Genomic DNA, 16,909 nt, shown 5'->3' with positions numbered 1-16,909 from the left:
GGTGGAGGCGCGGGTCTGTCAGGCGTGGGCTGCGGCTCCCGCCCGCAGGAGTGGGCAGCCTTTTGCTCTAGCGAGGGCTGGCCCGCAAGGGGCCTCACCTGGACGCTTCTGTGCGGCCTTTTCCTGTCGTGTTTCCCCTGCTGTGCGAGCGAGGTGAGGGACCGAGGTGGCGGGTGACCAGAACTCAGCCAAGACCCTTTCTTTTCTCGCTGGCGAAATCACCGTGAAGGACGAGGGCTGCTAGGATGTTGAAGTGACAAGAAAGCTGGTTCTTGAAACAGAATTTGGAAAGATGTTCAGGGAGTAAGTTTCAGCGCAAAGGTAGAACTGTAAGCCTCTATTAATTGTCTAGAGAAGAAGTAGAATGGTCTCTGCTCTTCCAGTTGCACACGTGCCGAAGCCTTCGTCCTGTTTTTAGGAGATGGTGGCGCTGTTCCTGGGACTCAGAGGGATACACTATAAATGCTGTATTACTCTACTGCTGTCAGGAAGCAAAAACAAAGCAAAAAAGCTAGATCTCCCAGTAACATTGGATCAGCACATATTTGTTGATCGTTTTAATATTTGGTATAAAGTAAGCAAAATAACAGTAGTGCAAAATTAACAGGAAATAATTACCGGGTGTAGTGGTGCATGTCTGTAGTTCCTGTTACTTCAGAGACCGAGGCAGGAGGATCACTAAGTTCAAGGCCACCTCTGGCGACTTAGAGCCTGTTCCAAACGTTTTAAACAGGATGGGAATGTAGCTCAGTGGTAGAGCTCTTACCCAACATGTGCGAGGCCTGCGGTTCAATCCCCTGTACTGCAAAAATAAACTAAAAAATAATTTGTATTCTTAAACTGAACAGCTCGAAACAAATTCAATATTCTTGTACTGGAGCAACCAAGATCCAGCCTTTCCAAACTTATTATCCTTTCTCCAATACTTTGTGTCCAAAAGGGACTTTAAAGTCCTGATTCTGAGTAGTAGTTTGCCAGGCACCAGATGCTGGTGAGGGTTAGCTTCTTTCTCCGTGTGCTGACAAACTGATGCATAGGCCTGACTCTGTTGCGTAGATAACTTCTGATGAAAGATTCAGCTCTGCAGCTTGAGCAGTGTGGTGTATAGTAGAGTACAGCTTACTGAAAGAAGCTGACAGACTTAATTCAGCATCAGCGCTTTGGAGAAGAATCTCATATTTCTTGAAGTTTAAGAGTGTTACATCATGGTTGTTTTTTTTTTTTTTTGGTACTGGGGATGGAACTCGGATTCTTGTGCTTTCACAGCAGGTGGCGAAACCACTGAGCTGAATCCCTGGCCCTCTTCATGGATTCTTACAGAACGTGGTTAGAGCAGAACTCAGGTCTCTTCCAACGGGATAGAGTGCTCATGACAGCAGTAGGGTAACTGATTGCAGTTGTATGCTTAAGAAGTTAAATTGAGCATGAAGTCAGTTACGTGATTTTAAGCACTTGGAATGGTCTATATGTGCATCCTCAGTAGTGAGGTGCATATTTCAGGTCATGAGTAGGTATTGTTGTGCCCAGATCGCGTTGTCCCAAAGACCACCAGGAAGCCAATCCCGATGTAAGCACACGAGGGTCGTTTATTCAAGCTCGAGCAGGGACTCTCAACTGTCACCGACGCAGCGGGTCGAGATTGAGAGCCCTGAATTTCAAATTAGCGGGGTTTTTATAGAGGTTACAGCAAGGTTTGGAGATTTTCCACTTAGCAGTTACATGATTGGTTGACAATTAGCAAGCATGAAGTGTACATTTCTGATTGGCTAGGTGCATCGGGGGTTGAGGGGTGGCCACATGTAGGTTTTACGAGGGAAAAGAGGGACAGAGGTTAGTGGCCGACTGTCAAGTACTGATGGTCAGCAGATCTACAGATTGTTCTATGGATAGTGGGCCCGGAACATTCATTTCCTGGGCAAACAGATGGCTGAGTAATTAACTCAGGAACTTTGCTTCGTTACAGATTGTATCTTTTGTCCCAAAGCAAGCACATTTTAACCATTAATTTGTGAGAGACTAGGGGAATAGTGGATTGTAGCAAAATGGAGTCGCTCTGGTCTCACAGTATCACAAAGAGGGGTCTCCCCCCCCCCCCACTCTTTTTGCTCAACGTGATGGTAGACAGCACCCCGATAGTACCTGTACAGATTTTCTGTATGTCTTTGTGAGACTGTTTTCCTCCATGTGTCAGAGGAGTCTGGACAGTTTAGTCCTTTCTTGTTACCTTTTGTGGGGGTAAATACAGTGATACCTCAGTTCATGAACTCAGTTCGCTCCAGGAATCTGGTTGCAAACCAAACTGAACAAGAACTGAATCAAATTTCCCCATAAGGTCAACATTGAACCTCACCATTGAGTTTCATTCAGTTCTCCTCCAACTTGGTTTGCAACCAGAATCATGAAAAGAATCAAGTTCATGAATCAAGGTACCACTGTACCGGGGCAGGGGTACAGCTAGAGGATTAGCTTCCTTCCTGCTTTGAAGGACTCCAAAATGGAGATGTGTTGACTCCTTTTATTACCTCCTTCAGCGCACACTGTTGAGATCTAATAAAGATTTTATTTGAGAATGGTTCAGTGAGCAGGTTCTATTTTCCAATAGCAGCATTAAATTGTTTAAGCTAATTTTTTTTGTGTGTTTTTTTTTTTTTTTTTTGGTACCGGGGATTGAACTTGGGACCTTGCACTTGCAAGGCAGGCGCCAGAACCACTGAGCTAAATCCCCGGCCCATTTAAGCTAATTTTTGATGGACTATTCTTACAGAAACTTTTAAGCATTATATGCCCCATTTGCTGCAAAATATGAAATGTGTCTTTTCTCAGAGAATTTTGCACACAGATCTTGATATAATTTACACTTGATCTTAGCCAAAAGGCCGAGAAGCGATGAGATCTTGATATAATTTAATAGTTTAGTTAACGTCTTCTTTTGCTTGACAGGGAAAGCCATTAATTTTATAGTTAACCATAAAGAAAGTTTAGGCCTATAAAGGAGAAACTCACAAAGGGTCACTAAATACATTAAAATTTAAATGTATCCAAAGGCACAAAGCTTGAATATTGTTTTTCTGAGCAAGAAGATTACTGTGGCACAGTAGTCTTTCAGACATTTAAAAGCAGAAGATCTGTATATTAGTATATATAGGACTCAATCCCCTGAAATAGGGTTGGCCTGGGTAGGGGCTACCAGCTGCTCCCCGTGCCAGAGGGACACACACAGGCAAGCCCTCACTTGTCTTCCAGTACGGAAGACCACGACCACCGAAGACTGGTACTTTTGTCCTGAAGTACTTCCTCCTTTATGTTTTGGGAGTTTCTTGGTATTCTGGTGCTTAACAAAAAACACTTTAATTGCCAATTGCATTTTACTTTCAAGCACTCTAGCCCAGGGGCAAGTCATGCATTCCTTCCATCTTTTAAATTGTCTTTGCATGCTTGCCTATAATCCCAACACTGTGGAAGCCTGAGGCAGGAGGATCACTAGTTCAAGTCCAGCCTAGGCAATTTAGTGACTTAGTGAGACCCTGTCTCAATAGAAAAAGAAAAAGGCTGAGGATTAACTCAGCGTGAAGGCCCTGGGCTCAATCCCCAGCACTAGGGGAAAAAAGACCTTTTCATGGGTACCTGTTTAGAGTACCATAGGGATGAAACTAAAGTTACACCTTATGTGTGAAATCTGATCAGTGCTTATAGGAGCATCCTACTGAAGAATTAAAGGCCCTTCTCCAGGCTGCAACTTGTATGTATGTACTGTTGGCAAACATGCCGTGACAAACAGTTGTCCATGACCTCTTCCTTTCGATATTTCATCTGTTGTATTAACAGTCAGTTGCACATTAGTTGTCTTTCCTTCTAGAATCTTTCTCCAGTGGAATTGGGTCAGTTTCCTATGAATTCTTTGAAATACCCTCCTTTCAAATCTAGAAAATTTCAATTCTAGTATTTTATGTTCAAGTACTCTCCTCTTACCCATTAATAAGATCTGATGTGCTATTAGGACTAGGGTAGGTTGTATTGTGATAAGAACCTCAAACCTTTAGGAATTTAAAACAAAGTTTATTTTGAGTTCAGATTGGGTCAGCTGGGATCTTTCTGGGACTTTTGGGCTGACAAAGAAGAATTCATATTGGATGTTACCAGTCATCAGCAGAGGGAAAGCAAGTCAAGATTCTCAACTCATGTATTCTGACTTTTGGGAGTTGTCACTTTGCATATTTTGTTGGCCAAAAGAAGTTATGACCGTACATAACTCAAGGAAGGAAGTAGAGAAGCACTTAGCATATATACAGAATTGAAAACATTTGAACAGTTCAGCCTTCCTGTCATCCAGGCACTGTAGCAAGCTCCAAGTCCAGGATCTCTTGAGTAATGTTCATTTGTGGTAATTCTTTTTATTTTTTAAATTTTATTGGTACATTTTATTGGTACATTTTAGGTATACAATTCATTTACATTTATCATTGGGTGTTTGTACCTGTACATGATGTATCTTGGTTCTTATTTTTTCCCCATTACCTGTGCGCCCTTCACCCCCTCTGCCCTTCCCTCTTTACATAGATTTCATTTCCATTTTTTTTTCTTTTCTCATAAGTTTTCCTTTCCCTCTTTTCCTTTTCCCTTCCGCTCCCTTCACTCCTTCATCTTTGGACCTTTTTTCTTATTTCAAATTATCAATTATTCATTTTAATCATTTTAACTCTTGTTTACACTATCAGTTTCTCACACTAGTGAAACTATTTGGTATTTACACACGCATGTCCTATTTATTTCACTTAAGAGTATGGCCTCAATATGCATCCATTTAGCTATAAATGACTCTAGTTTTCCGTTCTTTATGGCTGACTAGTACTCCATTTTATAAAAAAAACCCCACATTTTCTTTATCCAGTTTCCAGTTGATGGGCACTTGCGCTGCTTCCAAGCTTTAGCTATTACAAACTGTGCCGCTATGAACATGGGTGCACATATATCACTGTGGTATGATTCTTTTAATTCTTTTGGGAAGATACCCAGCAGGGGAATAGCTGGGTCATATGGGACCTCTAGTCCTAGTTCTTTGAGGTATCTCCATACTGACTTCCACAGTGGTTGCACCAGTCTGAACTCCCACCAACAATGGCGAAGGGTTCCTTTCTCCCCACAACCCCACCAGCATTTGTTATTTGTTGATTTCTTGATAGCAATTCTTTCTGGGGTGAGGTGCAATCTCAGTGTTGTTTTCATCTGCATCTCTCGAATGACGAGTGATGTTGAACATTTTTTCATATATTTGCTGCTTTTACTTCTTTGTCTGAGAAATGTCTGTTCATTTCAGATGCCCATTTTTGAATTGGGTCTTTGAATTTGAGGGGGTCTGACTTTTTTCAATTCTTTATATATTCTAGATAGTAGTCCTTTGTCTGAGGTACAGCTGCTAAAAATTGTTTCCCATATTGTAGGTTGTCTGTTAGCTCTGTTGGTGGTTTCTTTTGCAGTGCAGAATCTTTTTAATAAGATGAGATCCCAGTTGCTGATTCTTTCTGCTAGTTCCCGTGCAGCTGAGGTTTTGTTCATGAAGTCTTTTCCTATGCCAGTGTCTTCAAGAGTTCTACCTAAGTTATATTCCAGCAAGTTGAGTGTTTCTGTCTTAATATTTATATCTTTAATCCACTTCGATCTTAGTTTAGTGCATGGTGATAGGTATGGGTCTAGTTTTAATCTTTGGCAGGTTGAGATCCAGTTTTTCCAACACCATTTATTAAATAGGCTATCTTTCCTCCAATGATGGTGGTTGGCTCCTTTGTCAAAGATAAGGTGGGTGAGCATGTTTGGAGTTGTTTCTGGATCTTTTAATCTATTCCACTGATCCTCAGGTCTGTTCCTTTGCCAGTACCATGCTGATTTTATCACAGTAGCTTTGTAGTATAGTTTCAAGTTGGGGATTGTGATCCCCCAGCCATGTCTCTGTTGCTTAGAATTGCTTTAGTTATTCTAGGTCTCTTCTGGTTCCAAATGAATTTTTGGATTGTCTTCTCTAGTTCTGTGAAGTATATTGTTGGAATTTCAATTGGCATTGCATTGAATCTATACAGTAGTTTTGGAAGTATGGCCATTTTCACTATATTGGTTCTTCCTACCCAGGAGCAAGGGATGTCTTTCCATTTTCTTGTATCCTCTTCGATCTTTTTTTTCAGAGTGCTTTAATTTTCAGTGTAGAGGTTTTTTGCTTCCTTTGTTAGATTGATTCCTACATATTTCATTTGTTTGGATGCTATTGTAAACGGAATTGTTTCCCTAATTTCTCTCTCAGTGAGTCTGTTATTTGTGTACAAGAAGGCTGTTATTTTTTGAGTGTTGACCTTGTATCCAGCTACTCTACTGAATCTGTCAATTAAGTCTACAAGTCTTTTGGTAGAGTTTTTTGGGTCTTCTATGAAAAGTATCATATCCTCAGCAAATAATGACAGTTTAACTTCTTCTTTTCCTGTCTTAATTCCTTTTATTTCTTTCTCTTTTCTAATTGCTGTGGCTAATGTTTCCAGAACTATATTGGACAGGAGTGGTGATAGTGGGCATCTTTGTCTTGTTCCTGATTTTAGGGTGAAAGTTTTCAGTTTTTGACCATTTAGTATGATGTTGGCTGTTGGTTTTTCATAGATAGCCTTAATCAGGTTAAGATAAAAACCTTCTATTCCAATTTTCTGTAGGGTTTTTATCATGAAAGGGTGCTGGATTTTGTGGAATGCTTTTTCTGCATCTATTGAGATGATCATATGGTTTTTGTCCTTGACTCTGTTAATATGGTGTATTACATTTATTGATTTATGAATGTTGAACCATCCTTACATCCCTGGGATAAATCCGACTTGGTCAGGGTGTATGATGTTCTTGATGACCCTCTGTATTCTGTTTGCCAGTATCTTGTTGAGGATTTTTGCATCTATGTTCATTAGGGATACTGGCCTGTAGTTCTCTTTTTGGGTTGGGTCTTTCCCTGGTTTTGGAATCAAAGTAACACTTCCTTCCAGGAATGAATTTGGAAGCCTTGTTTCCCTTTCAATTTCCTTGATGAGTTTAAAGAGTAATGGCAATAGTTCTTCTTTAAATGTCTTGTAAAATTCAGCAGTGAAGCCATCCGGACCTGGGCTTTTTTTTGTTGGTAAATATTTTATTACATTTTCAATTTCACTCATTATAATTGGGGTGTTTAGAATTTCTATATCTTCATTTAACTTTGGCAATTTGTAGGTATTTAAGAATCTTCCCATTTCATCTGTGTTTTCCATTTTATTGGAATAGAGGTTCTTGAAGTAGGTATTGATGATCCTCTGGATTTCTGTTGGATCTGTTGTGACTTCACCTTTTTCATTCTTAATTGCATGTATTTGTGCCTTTTTTTTCCTTTTTTGATAAGGTTGGCTAAAGGTTCATTGATTTTATTTATTCTTTCAAAAAAACCAGCTCTTTGATTCATTGATTTTTTTTTGTATTGTTCTCTTAGTCTCCATTGCATTGATTTCTGCCCTGATCTTTATAATTTCTTCTCTTGTACGACCTTTGGATTCGTTATGCTCTTCTTTTTCTAGGAGCTTGAGGTTCTGCATTAGGTTATTTATCTGAGTTTTCTCTGTTTTCCTAATGTGGGCATTCACTGCTATGAATTTCCCGCATAGAACTGCTTTCATTGTGTCCCATAGATTCCTGTATGTTGCACTAGCCTTTTCATTTACTTGTAGAAACTGTTTAATTTCTTGTTTAATTACTTCTGTGACCTGTTGGTTGTTCAAGAGGGTGTTATTCAGTTTCCATGTGTTTGTTGGGGTTTTGGGGTTTCTTATGTTATTGATCTCCAATTTTATTGCACTATGGTCTGATAATATACAGGGGGTAACTTCAGTTCTTTTACATTTACTTAGACATGTCCTATGAGCTAGCATGTGGTCTATTCTGGAGAATGACCCGTGTGCAGCCGAGAAGAACGTGTATTCTGATTTTGTGGGGTGGAACATTCTGTAAACATCTATTAAGTCCATTTGTTCAATAGCTTGGTTCAGTTCTAGAATTTCCTTGTTCACTTTTTGTTTAGATGATGTGTCTATTTGTGATAGTGGGGTATTGAGCTCCCCCACCACAATTGTTTTAGTGTTTATTTGGTTTTTCATGTCTGTTAATATTTGTTTTGTATAGTTGGGGGCATTCGTATTTGGTGCATATATATTTAGGATTGTCATCTCTTCCTCTTGGATTGTTCCCTCCACAAGCATGTAGTGACCATCTTTGTCTCTCTTAATTAGTTTTGGTTTGAAATCTACTTTGTCTGCAAATAAGATTGCTACCGCTGCTTTCTTCTGGGTTTCTGTGGCATGGAGAACTGTTTTCCATCCTTTTACTTTCAGTCTATGAGTTTCTTTTTGAGTTAGGTTTGTTTCTTGTATACAGCATATTGTTGCATTTTCCTTTTTAATCCATTCTACCAGTCTATTTCTTTTGATTGGTGAATTGAGGCCATTAACATTGAAGGTTATAATTGATAGATATTGATTTATCCTTGTCATGCTGTTTTATTTTCATTGGCTCTTTTATTTCGTATTTTTTCCCCCTTTTCCTTTAGTGTCTTACCTTGCCTGGTGGCTTCCCTCTGTTGGGCCTCATGGAGTTGTGGCCTTCATTGCTTTTTTCTAGAATATTGTTTAGAATTGCTTGTAGTGCTGGTTTGGTGTTCATGAAATTTCTCAGGTGTTCTTTGTCATGGAAGGATCTAATTTCCCCATGGATTTTGAAAGATAATTTTGCAGGATACAACAGTTGGAAGTTATTTTCTTTTAGGCTTGAAATACTTCACTCCAGGTTCTCCTTGATTTGAGGGTTTGTGTTGAGAAGTCTGCTGTGATTCTGATGGGCTTTCCTTTGTAGGTGATTTGTTTCTTTTCTCTAACTGCTTGTAGGATTTTGTTTTTCTGTTGGGTTTCTGAGATCTTGACTATTATATGTCTAGATGTAGATTTTTCTTGATCATGCCTAGTTGGAGTTCTATATGCCCCACTTATCTGTATGTCCAAGTCTCTACCTCTGTCTGGGAAGTTTTCCACTATTACTTCTGTGAACAGTTTTTTTATGTCAATTGTGCTTTCTCCTGTTTTTTCCTGGACTCCTGTCAGTCTTATGTTATTCTTCTTTGCATCGTCTAGCAGTTGTTGGATTGATTTCTCGTGGTCCCTAACTATTTTTAAGAAATCTCTATTTTCATGGTCTCTAACCAGGATTCTGTCTTCTATATCTGATATTCTATCTTCAGATTCCCTTAATCAGCTGTGGATACTTTCAGTGGAGTTTTTGATCTCCTGAATATCTGTTTGAATATGTTTCATGGATTCCATTTCTTTCTTATGCTGGGCATTCATGGCTTCCAGCATGTTTCTGAGCTCATCTATTTTTTTTATCTGTTTCTGTTCTAGATCCTCTATTCATGTCTTTCACTCTGCTCACCATCTCTGTAGGTATCTGGGAGATTATTTCTGCTTTGAATTTTTCTAGAGCCTCATTCATCTGTTTTGTTACTTCCTGTGCTATCATAAGTTCAGGGTATCCAGGTGGTTGGTTATGGGACTTTTGCATCTCATTTCCCCCAGGATTTACCCTTGGTGAGGTGGAAGGCTGAGTTTGTGCCTTGCTTCTTAAATGTCTTCTCATTTTTGTTTTTGGTACTATCCTTGGCTTAACTTCTGGGTTGATAGTTTGAAATTGCTTATTGTAGGTATCTTTGTTGCTTATAATTAGAACCCTTATGGAATGATTGCTTCTCAGAGGTGTCTTCCAGATATAGCTGGTCTTTAAGTTTTGAGTCTCTAATGACTCTAAGGCTATCTCATTTTCCTTATACTAGGAAGGTTCATTGACTAGATCAGTAACAACACCTCAGCCCAAGTGATACAGTCAGCAACACCATTGCATCAAGTACATAATCGAAAATGACATTTTGTGGTAGTTATTAATCTATCACCTTTAGCTGTGTGAATTAAATTTGAATTTGAACATTCCTAGTGAATTAAATCAAGATCAAGGACCAACCCAACATATAGTGAATAAACTCTTCAATATAACAACTTTACCCTTTGGGATGGGGAGTTAGAAGGGGTTGGGGAGGGAGGGACAGATGGGAAGAATGGTAAGGGAAGGTTAGCAGTGTGGTCAGAGGACACAGGTGAGAAGGAAAAACAGAATAATAGTAAAATAAAGAAGAACTCCCAATGAGGACCAAAACAGGGACAAAAAGGGAAGATGAACAATGTGGGAGAGCAAGAGAGTGAGTGTAAGAGAGAAAGGAAAGAGAAAAGAAAGAAGAAAAGAAAAAAAAAGGAGAGAAAAAACAAATATTTGCAAAGAGTAGGAAAAACAATTAAAGATAAGAGGAGCAAAAGAAAAGAAAAGAGAAAAAAACCAAACTAATAATACTAATTTTGGGAATTAAAAAAAACAGTGAAGATGAAGGGCCTCTTTCAGGGTATGTCTCTGCTGTCACTTTAGACAACGTGGGTTGCAGTGTGCAGATATAAGTCAATGAGTCTCAGCAGGCTAGTCGCAGACCCATGAGATTCAGGCAGATTTCTGGCTGCAAGTCCCAAGTTGAGCTCCCTGTCCTCCTGTAGGGTTGAACTCTGCAGAGTTTTATTGCAGGATCCAGCTGCCCTTCCCCTGAAGATAGACCCAGTCCTGATGGGAGGTGAAGATAACTCCAACTTACCCAGTACAGTGGTCTGGTGATCTGGTGTCCTCTGCGTCTTTGTAGTGTGGAACCAGGTGGCTGTACCGAGAAGAGGCCAGAGGAGCGTGCGTGGGGGTGGGGGTGGGGTGTGGCGGGCTGCTGGTGGTGTTGGTGGTGTCCAGTGGATTGCTGCCAGGGTGCGGGCTGGTTCGGCGTGTTCCATACGACTCACAGCCTCGGTAGGGCGTCCGCACACCTGCCTGTCTGCAGTGGGCTGATTTGGCGTGTTCCGCGGGACTCGCAGCCTCGGTAAGGCGTCCCATTCGTGCTAATTCTTGACCTGGTCTGGACATGTCTGTGTTCCACCCCTGTTGAATACATAGGGTGTTGTAGGGACATAGAAGTGTTCCTATTTGGAGAAGAATAGATGACACATACCAGACTCTAGACTGTAGCAGTCTACAAAGGTTGCCAAGGTCTAGTCTTGTTCTCTGTATCCCATAGGTCAATTAAAAACAAAAAACTAAAAAAAAAAAAAACCAGTTTGGTGTAACTATTCGGTAAAGACAATAGGAATGAATGGAAACATCCTATCACTGTTGCAGGGACTTAGAGGCTGGACCCACAGATGCCCAGTAATTAACTAAAAGCAGAATAGGGCTTGGCCTCTCTGTCTTCATTTTATATGTTTCCTTTAGTGCCTCAAAACTTGGAGTTAGATTTCTGTTCAGCTCTACACGTAGACATTTTAATCTCTTAAGTGTCTGTTTTACAAGGTTTGTTAGCCCTGAGTTTCCCCAGCCTATCTCATCACCCTTTAAGATTGAGGACATAAGAGAAAAGTAACTAATTTTCAGAATTCACAGGGATATCTAAGTGCCAGCCTTTAGGTCCTCTGGAGCAACACTTAGAAGTCTCCAGCCATCGTCCTAAACCTGTATTACCTGGGATTCTAGGAAAAGCAGAGCCTCACAGACCACCTCATGATGAGGCCACCCCACCTACCCTCTCCCAGCGGGAGCACTTACCCCATGTTGGAACTGAGGCTTCGTCCCCAGAACAGCAGCCATCATGTTGTGCTGGGAACTGAATTGTCCCCTGAGGCAGTGATGGCTCTCTGAGGACCTCACAGAACCCATCCCAAGATACTGATTAGCCAGCTCAGGACTGGACCTGGCCTACCTATATATGCTGCCAGCTACATAAACCCTCAACTCATCTTGCCTTTGTTTCCCTTTTCTATAAAAACCCCAAAGTTTCTGCCAGTCTCTCAGATACAGGTCTTGAACCTCCTTATCTGTTTCTCAGCATGGCCGTACTGAATAAAGTGCCTCCGCCATTGCTTGTCCCCATTGGCCTTACGGGATGGGTAGCTGAGCTTGGTCTGTTGAGGCCCTGGAGCTGGGACTTTTGTCCTGGAAATCTGGTAACTAAAAACCCAATTTAAAAATTATTATTAGATTGAGCAGACAGAATTCCTGTTTGAAATTGCTATAAAAGCTTCTAAACACACTCTGTTTCTGCACTTACCTCACTATTGTAGACCAGTAGCAACTAGTTCTTAACCTGCACACACCCTAGAGCAGTTTTCCATGGTCTCTGCTTGGCCACATCTGATATTGGGCTTGGAGAATATGGCCTCTTTCCATGGCTGAGCAGTTTGGTCAGCATGCTTGTGACTACAGAAGGGTGGGAACCTAAGGGCTTTAGGTTTTGAACATCTAGTCTCTTGGAAGGCATTTCTTCTCTGAGAATCTTTATTCTAATGTCTTCTTAAAACCAACAGCGTTGGGAGGGGGCGGGTGGGAAGGACCTTGCGAGGCTTGCGTGCCCGCCCCAGCCTGGGCCCCAGCGCCCACCAGGTCGCTCGGCCCGGCCGGGCCCAGCCAAGCCAAGCCATGATCACGGCGATCCTCATTTTAAACAACCACGGGAAGCCGCGGCTCCCCAAGTTCTACCAGCCCTACGGTGAAGATACACAACAACAAATCATCAGGGAGACTTTCCATTTGGTATCTAAGAGAGATGAAAATGTTTGTAATTTCCTAGAAGGAGGATTTTGGTAATCAGTCTTAAGCTGTGTAACTTACTGTGACCTAAGGAGTTAAATCTAATTAATTGGAGGATCTGACAACAAACTGATTTATAGACATTATGCAACACTATATTTTGTCTTCTGTGTGGATTCTTCAGAAAGTGAACTTGGCATTTTAGATTTAATTCAAGTATTCGTGGAAACATTAGACAAATGTTTTGAGAATGTCTGTGAACTGGATTTAATTTTCCATGTAGACGAGGTTCACAGTATTCTTGCGGAAATGGTGATGGGGGGATGGTATTGGAGACCAGCATGAAGGAAATTGTTACACAAATTGACGCACAAAATAAACTGGGGAAATCTGAGGCTGGCTTAGCGGGAGCTCCAGCCCGTGCTGTATCAGCTGTAAAGAATATGAATCTTCCTGAGATACCAAGGAATATTAACATTGGGGACATAAGTATAAAAGTGCCAAACCTGCCCTCTTTTAAATAAAATATAAAACAGGCCACTCCCAGGTAAAATCCAGGGGGAAAAGTCATCTAAGTTTACCATACAGTTGTTTACCAAAAGTAGAGGAGGAGAGTCTTAACTTTTGCTCTTGGATTTAAGTCAAGGTACTCTATAGAAGTTGTGTAAAATCAGTATGAAAGTTCAATGTTGCTTTTCTTGCTCAGTGATTTTTAAAGAAATTGTATAGTTCCGGTGTGATTTTCTTTTTTCTAAACTGCATTCCTATGCCCACCTAAGGCATGCCTCTATGTATTGGCTATTACAGTATTTTGAAAGTGAGGTATTTCTTTAATTATGTACAACCCAAAATGTTGGTGTTTTGTATGGATCACAAGTGTAGCAGTCCTTAATTCTTTCTGCTGTTTGTCACAATTGGTATTTAAAGAACCAAGTATGTATTGCATGAAAACATTATGACCTTTTCCTCTTAGTTTAAATAAATTCAAGGGTAACTGGATTTCTAAAGCAACTTTCTGTTTGCCTGATACCAACTTTAGCAATAATTTTTTTACTACCCTTTGACTCAAAAAGTAAATAAAGGTATATTTTATCACTGTTAAAAAAAAAACCAATGGCAACCAGCACCCAGTACTCATCTGTCTTCCAGCTTCTTGTCTTAGTGCTAGAAATAAGTTCGTTAGCCACAAGAACCTAGGTCACACACATTGTAAACTCCCCAGGCATACATCACCTTCAACTGTTGTAACAACAGTTCCTTCAAATGTGTCGTCACTTTTTCAGGTGGGGGTCACTTTCTGAGATCTGGCCTCTGGTATATAGTTTCTTTTTTTTTTCTTTTTTGGTACCAGGGGTTGAACTGGGATCCTTGCACTTGCGCAGCAGGCGGCGAAACCACTGAGCTAAATCCCTGGCCCTGAAACTATTCTTTTTTGGTACCGGGGATTGAACTCTGGTCCTCGTGCTTGCACAGCAGGCGGCGAAACCTCTGAGCTAAATCCCCAGCCTATAGTTTCTTGAGTAGGCCCAGAACAGTTTGTGCACCAACCCTCGTCCCTGAGCCGGTATTCTGGAATTTTTGTTCAGGGACCATCTCCTTTCTAGTTTGCATACCAATGAGGATAGACTAGCTAATGTTGCATAGTTACTCCTAAAATCTTGATGGCTTAATAGAACAAGGTTTGTTTCTTCCTTACATCACATGCTCATCCCATGTCACGTGGGGTTCTCTGTTGTGCTTGTGCAACAGAACAGACACCGTTTCAGTGTTTTCTGGTGAGTGACAGAAGTAAAACTTGTCATGCATACAACTGTTGCCAGAACCAGATAAGCCTCTTACTCATGTTTTTTTGGCCACAATTAGGCACATGGTGGCTATAACAACTTCGGGGCTGGGGAGGGGGAGGAAGGAGGTGAATCTTACATTACACTGCCGGAGACCTGGAGCTGTGCTAAGGAATCACCACACCAAGCCAAGTCACAGTTCTCCCTAGGTACCCATCACTTCATTCTAGGTGTTTGGATTTTTGAAGCGTCAAGTATTGCTTTCTATTTCCTATTGCTGTTGTTGGAGAAAAAGCAAAAAGCCTGGTGTGTCTTTGTTTTCACTTTGTTCATGTTAATTACGCTTGGCGCCCCCCCCCCTCCCCGCCCCGAAAATCTTTTTATGAGGAGAGTATGTCTCTGGGCAAATGCATCTTATTTTCAAGTATGCAATGTCTTCTTTTCTGTGACCTTGTAGGATGAATTGGGTTAATATGAGTAGAAGCTATCGAAGATTTGATTATATACAAGTAATAACTTTTAAAATCAAAATGAAAAGGTAACACTGTTTAAGAAAATGGTTCTATAAGGCTTCATGAGTTCCTTGTTATTGTCGATTTTGTCTTCAATGCCCATTGTTTTGGCTTTGACGTTCCTATTTCTAATAAATTTGGTTTTTGATTTTGTGAAAAATGAAGATTTAGTTCTCTCTTATGTTAGTTACTTATCTCTTGTTACTGAGACAAAATACCCGACACTCAGAGTTAAAGGTTGAAAGGTTTATTTGGCTCACAGTTCGTAGAGGTTACAGTCCATAACCAGCTGGCTCTAAGGCAGGGTTGATAGAGGGGTAACAGTTCTAGGTGGTGGAAGGCAGCAAAAGCAGCAAGGGATTTTAACACGTAACAGTGTCTTCCTGCCCTGTTCATCTTATGCAGACTACTCAGGGTGGGTAGCACTCACACCCTTAATCCTAGTGCTCTCAGGCTTTGCCTTGCACCACAAATCATACACTCTAGGTTCAGCCACCTCCAAAATAGCCCCACCTCATTGGCATGAGGCTTTGGGGGACATCTAAACACAAGCCATAGCATCTCTCATCCCTTTTCTCACCCTCACTGGCATGATCCCTTACTCTGTCCTTTCTCGATCAACTGTGATTGTAATGGTTTTGATTCCAGCTGACCTGTGCTATATTTTTTCCTTTAAGTAGTTTTGAAAATAATCAAATCTAATCAAAGATGGAACAAGCAGTAGGGATTACTGCTGAGTTCCTATCTCTACAAGTGTATAAGGATAACTACCAATATCTCTCATTGACCAAATGCATAGTACCTTCCTGTATGTACCTAATTTCATTTGTCCAGTGAGATAGAAGATGTGGCAAAGTACTCAAGCATTGGTTGTGTGGTTACACCTTTTGGTATTCAAAATACATTTTAGGAGAAAATGTGTTAACCCTCATGTCCAAGTTAGTATTAAAATAATTGAGTTGTAACTTCAAGGCCAGGAAAAATATTTTGTGTTTGAATCTTTCAATTGTGCTTTCATGTAATGTTTTATAATTTAATTATAGTTATTTTATATGATAATGAATGTTATGTAGTTAATTCCCTTATCCTTGAGAATGCATACGTTTCCTTCTAGAATATGAAGAAAATAGTGGATGACCTATTTTAAAACATCTCCATTAATAAAGAATGACTTTAAAATAGGCTGGTTTAGGGCCGGGGATATAGCTCAGTGGTGCTGCTGCCTGCCTTGCAAGCGCAAGGTCCTGAGTTTGATCCCCAGTACAAAAAAAAAGGCTGAAAAAAAAAGGCTGGTTTGAAATAGCTGTAATGTATACTCAATTTTAATGTCAAGGATACCCCTTAATTATATCATTAAAATTACATTTTAATATACCTGCCACAGTTCTCACTCCTCATTTTACTTAGAGTTTTTGAACCCTTGACTCATTATTAAAAATTGCTAACAAATTTATTCACTGTTTGAGATGAGCTCTAGCCCCAATGAATGGAACTACCAGTGAGTGAAGAAATAGTACCTTTTTAAGGAATACCTGCGTAGTAGTGAGGGGTATTATGTGTTTACTGATAATGTTGGATGGTCAGAGTAAGTATTCAAGTTATGATTTTTCCATACATTTTCTTTTATCATTTTATTTATTGAAAAATTTTACCATTTTAAGTGTGTAGAAATGACTTGGTATTTTTTTCTATCCTGTTTTGAAAAAATTACCTGCATATGAAAAGTATGGGTCCTGTTTGAAAAAGATAGTGAGTGTATCTTTACCTTCTACAATATTTTGTTTTTTCTTTTTTTTTTTTGGTACTGGGGATCGAACTTGGGACCTTGTGCTTGCAAGGCAGGTGCGGGAACCACTGAGCTAAATCCCTGGCCCAATATATTTTTATATTATACTAATTTTCCTAAACTATCTTCTTTTAAAC

At 40.2% G+C, this 16,909-nt stretch overlaps 1 protein-coding gene and 1 pseudogene across 4 annotated transcripts in view; both read left to right on the top strand.

Annotated features, from left to right (window-relative positions):
• Nucleotides 1-16,909, top strand: part of Txndc16 (thioredoxin domain containing 16) — a 98,612-nt gene that overhangs the window by 167 nt on the left and 81,536 nt on the right. The window lies entirely within an intron of this gene.
• Nucleotides 4-16,907, top strand: LOC147828840 (AP-3 complex subunit sigma-1 pseudogene; annotated as a pseudogene). Its single transcript, XR_015450092.1, has one exon. The product of XR_015450092.1 is annotated as an AP-3 complex subunit sigma-1 pseudogene (transcript).

Source organism: Heterocephalus glaber, unplaced genomic scaffold (assembly GCF_053883595.1).
Source record: "Heterocephalus glaber isolate CG9 unplaced genomic scaffold, H.glaber_assembly_v1.0 deba00000901, whole genome shotgun sequence".
Classification (NCBI taxonomy): domain Eukaryota; kingdom Metazoa; phylum Chordata; class Mammalia; order Rodentia; family Bathyergidae; genus Heterocephalus; species Heterocephalus glaber.
This window is presented reverse-complemented; position numbering and strand designations above follow the sequence as displayed.